This window comes from Nylanderia fulva, unplaced genomic scaffold (genome assembly GCF_048542155.1).
Source record: "Nylanderia fulva isolate GAGA-0341 unplaced genomic scaffold, ASM4854215v1 Scaffold519, whole genome shotgun sequence".
NCBI classification, from domain to species: domain Eukaryota; kingdom Metazoa; phylum Arthropoda; class Insecta; order Hymenoptera; family Formicidae; genus Nylanderia; species Nylanderia fulva.
In genome coordinates this window covers 7,594-13,152 of record NW_028190609.1, presented here as the reverse complement: position 1 = coordinate 13,152, position 5,559 = coordinate 7,594, and positions in this window count along the sequence as shown.

Sequence of the window (5,559 nt, the reverse complement as noted above, 5' to 3'; positions counted from 1 at the left end):
TCGACTAGCCAGATTGCCATCGCGTATCCAACCTATCGAAGAACCTCTAGAGCCTACGTACAAAGGAATATATAACAAACTACTTTACTAAATTATACGATATTCGCGAAAGAAGCGCGAACAAAAATCTTATTAGAGCTAAAGAAAAAGACGCAAATACTATTACGCTCACGGGTAAATCCTCGGCAAGTTAAGACAGGAGGATATGTATTCTTATTAAAGAACCAAAGACCAAAGAAAGGAAACTTCTCAGCACATTACGTAGGACCCTATGAGAAAAAGAGATCCTACCTTCAACAACGCCAAAATATTAAATTCAACCACAAACCAGCGGATCAGTCATATCGATAAAGTTAAAATCAGCAAATAGAACCAGTTCTGAAAAAAAAACATTCCTAATTTTGGTTTCGATTGTGTTGCATTCGACCATCAGTCCATCCGGACAAACCACGAGTTCTTAACTACACCCACATATTCGCCTTCGCACGCTGCGTAAAGCGTACACGGAGATAGGTAAACGTAGTTAACTAAGTCTGCACGTTGTTAGAAATTGTTATTCCAGTCTTGATCTAGCTGCACGCTCCTTTTACCCAAACACGATATACTCACAGCCGTCGTGATTGGATTAGGTTATCCCGAACCACAGGGTTCTGGATGTTCCCAAATCCTACAATTTCAAAAACCAATAAAAAAATTGCAACCATTGGCATTAAGAATCGAAACAGTCTTATAGATCGGGAATCACCCTTGAACACTCTAAGCTGTTTTAAGGACGTGCCAACAATATTAAAAATGTCTTCCAATATCCTTGCGATCACAAACCCGGGGGCAACAGCATCTAATACATATTACGAACATCCTAATATCGTCGAACTCCACAATTGTTACAGACGATTTCCTCAATAAAGAAAATGCTTCGAATTCTTTCCTAATATCATAGAGCTAGATGCTATTAGAAGTACAATTTACGACACGATTGCAAGGTTGTCGCAATCACGACGACGAACTCGAACTGCAACCTAAAGAAACATTTACAATTAGCACGTTCTTGTTTGCGAAACCGCACCTCCTATTCAAGTCTCAAACGTCGCTATGCTGTTATACAACATCGAAACCTATAAATCATTGTGAAGAATGTTTCTTTACCTATATAACAATATGTAGTAAACGTTATGGAAACGCACCAACCATCAGACACTGGGATGGAATGTACCTACCATAATCATTTCCAGCGCTCTATAAAACTATATATAATTACTAATTATATTAATTTAGCTAGATGTAAGGACGACCACGTATTATATCTCTCGATTATCATGTATATTTTGACATATGTATTTCCTAATTAACAGGTTCTCTTAGCCTATAGACGCCAGAAAGAAGATACAAATTCTCAGCACCAAAAATCTACAGGTATATTAGTCGATAATAATACACATGTAAGATTTCCCATTTCACGGAAACCATTCCTAACTAAAACAGGTTGTCAGCATGGCAACCATGTGCATTATTCAAAACTTTATTCTTACTAATTTTCGCCTTATTTTTCATCTTTGGTAGGAGGTATGCTTTACTCAATTAATCTCATTACAAGGCTCACGAAATTGCATGAGACTCATATCCTTGCAATATGATAATTACTACAAATGCGTATTATAGTATTACACTCTCTGCCATTAACTCGACTCACGGGTAATAAACTCGTATTAAACCATATGAATAGCTTGCGAAATGCGACAAAAACCGTAATATAAATTAAACTTATGAAAATATATAAGCGTATTACTTGCCGATTCGGAGAAATCGACTCAGGTCCCACAGTGAAACGAGCTAATCATTTTCTATCAAATAGCAAATTTCGAATATTAAAATCTCTGAATCGTACAAAGACACGGGTCCAGAACAAAAAACTGCACGCGCAACCGTACACATAGATATTATAAGACAAATATAAGTTATAACATATACCCTGCGAACTTACCCTGCCATTTGTACCTTACTATTATACACGCATATATATATATTATATATGTCCATGTGCGAGCCCGAACAAACGGACGAAAATATAAATCATGAATTATTATATTTTTAAGTTTAGAGGTCCCGCAACCGTCATCGCGACCAATGCCAGGACACCTCGCACGTGCACATTGTATATATCTAAGGATACGTGCGTATATTCGTGCGAAAGTACATACTAGATAATTTTTTATATATATAATAAATGTATTTTAATTCAGTAAAACTAGTCCGATGTGCGTTACAGCTTGTCATGATGTAGGGATTATCTAATACTCTCAGTTAAAAATTCATTCGCCCTGATGATGGTTAAGATTGTGGTGGACAAGGCATCTTAAACATCACCGCCCGTCTCTCTTTGATGTTGGAGAATGCAATCCCATCATCAAACTCCAAACTCACGGAGACCTATATACAATTATTACAAATTTCCGAATATAATTATGCAGAGGTTAGCCAATGCAAAGGAATTATCCGCCCGATATATATCACGTGGCATTGCACTCGCAAATCTCGTCGTCTTTAATGGGAAAAGCAGAAGTCCAGGAAACTGGATATCACAATGTTGCGAATGTTTAAGATGGCCCACAACGTCCTTGGGACTGCCACTTAATTAGTGGACTCAAAATAAAATTCAATCAAACTTCTATCGTAGCAGCTTACAGCTAGCCGGTTGAATTGGAAAAGCCGACCGGCACATTAAGGGTACGCAATACTTGACCTTACGGGACACAATGGGATAACGTAATTGTTTCACAGCAGTTGCGAAAATTCACTGAATGAAATTCATCTTATGTGCCAGTAACAACTGAACCGGGGAAGATCAAGTTAAGGTAAGGAACTCATCTGCACACTGGCCGATAGCTTCTGTTGGACTATGAAGAAGGTGATGATTTTGGAAACCAGACCAATGAAATCTGCAACTTCATCAATTACGAGTTTTATCCGAAGGAAACTAGCGACCAGGATAGGCAGGCGACGATTCCCCCATCAATCCTACAGTCTCACTAAGCAAAGACCATTCACATTCGCTTTGACCAAGACTTAAAGAACAACCACATTTGCGGATACACTCTGCTTCGACGGAACTCCGAAGTATTTATCCTGGAAAACAAGAAAGGCCAAACCTTGCCAATAAAAAGTTACGATTCCGTGGACAACCTTTCGATATATTACTACATGAATTCCAAATTGTGTATAGTCGAAAAACACATCCGACCATCAGATGACATATTATATCATAATGTCATTGCAAAACAAAAATGGTGAAATTGGAAAAAAGACAAGTTCATAATAACCAATGCCTTATCCTTGCAAATCTATTGTATGATGAAATTCGAGTACAGTTTTATGAAGTCACCGGGACATGGCGTCACCACTGGAGAAGATTGTTCCAGTCCGATATAAAATGCATCCCCTGGAGAAGTCACCGTACGCCCAAACCAAAGAGTGTCACGAACTACCTTAACATCAGAAACAAATTTACGTACTTAATCAACGCCTAAATCAAGGAATAGTCACAAAGATCGGCGAACGACGAGGAATGCTCTTGGATTGCCCAAAACGTTATATAGAATAGAAGACACCTGGGTACAGTTCACACCAAAAGTGCAAATAAGACATTGCCACCTCAAACAATACGACCCATGGCAACTATACCGGAGTTATTTTAACACCCGGCAAGTGAGCTGTCAGTGGAAGCTACACAAAGCAAAGACATAGAACATTAAGGACCACATCAGTTTCCCGCAGAGGGAAACCGGCACCTACTCAACGCCCATTGCCGTGGATCCTGGACATAAAGTTAACGCCCAACTCCGTCTCGCTATACAAACTACTAGAAGAAGAATCACTCAATAAAAATCAGTAGACAACCCCGGACTGCGAAAAAGATGGAGAGGATTCATGAGGCTTGGATCAGACACGGCGGAAGTCGTTGGAGTAGTATTTATGATCGTTCGTATTGCGATAAAGGGCATCGATACCATTCATAATGGATAACCGGCGTTAAACAACCGTATTTAATGTAGTCTACACTGATAGGAGGCACTAGGGAACTCTTACTAAACTTAATCTCTGCTCACCTACAGACAAAGAATATAAACAAAGAAAAAGAAAAGAATAAGTTTCCAGAGATCTCTTGCCATTAGTCTCATCCACACCCTTGCCATGTCTCAGAAGTAAACAACTGCAGTACCAAATAGGAACCACCTGTTGATAAGTCAGCCTCAACTTCAAGGTATTAATATGGAGACGACCTGAAGAAAGAAATGGGAATCCACAGATATCACCGTCCTCAAAACGTTATAACGCTTTGCAACCACATCTATATAACCTAGAACAAAACATAGACAAAGTCGGGTGTTATTAGCAAATAGGAGGGGAGATACTTAACGTCCCAGACAAATTCAAAATTTCAATTTCTTCAATCATTAATTTTTTTAACCTATTAGTCATGACAATCTCTAACTTGCATGAAAGACCGGTATTAACGAATCACAAATATAACCACTGGTAGGCTAAGACATGTCTTCTCACAAAAACCAATATAAAAACAATCTATAATACTAACTAAATATGGTATAATATAATATAATATAAATATAATATATTTAGTTTAATAAGAAAAATCCTCATGATTATTTGTTTTGTGAGAAAACCTAAAATAAGGTTAAGAACATATATATTTATATACATACGGATATATATATATATATATATATATACAGGGTGATTCAAAACAACCGTTTGTCCTTAAAATGTCGTATTCCTGACTCAATTCTAAGACGATTTTTCCTTTGCCAAATTTTATCCGAAGCTTAGTTTTTGAAATATAAAAAGAAATAGTTAGCGAATTACAGCACGAGTACGGGCGGTAATCAGGAGCGGCCGCACCAACATTATCACTGACAGCGGGGCGATTACGTGGCGCTCCGAAGCGAATCAGCTGTTTGTTACACGCGGCGTTTTGTGTGTGTGTGTGTGTGTGTGTGCGTGTGTGTACGCGTATACACACACAACACACACACACACTCCTCCTCTCTCTCCTCTCTCACTGATTCTTACCTCGTAGAGATGTTTGAATGTCTCTTTGACGAATAATTGTTGCCTGACTGGATACAATCCGATATTGACACACTGTGACACCACTGCATAATGAAATCATTTTTTTGTAATAAATTCTATTGACACTTTGACTCCGCACTTGATTAAAAATTATTGTAATAATAACTGATTACAAATTACAACACATAATCACAATCTGAGAGAATTTCTCTCTAGAATTTGCCCTGAAAATTGTGGTAATCGTAGGATAATATTGTATGGAAAAAATTTATTAGAATTCCTCTAATTAATAGTTATCACATTCAAAATAATAATATCTATCACAATAAAATATGAAACATGTTTTATTAATTTTACTAAACCGTAAAGTAAAATTAATGAAATATATTTATATTTTATTGTGATAAATATTATTATTTGAATGTGATAATTATTAATCAGGAAAATTCTAATAAATTCTTTCCATTACCATAC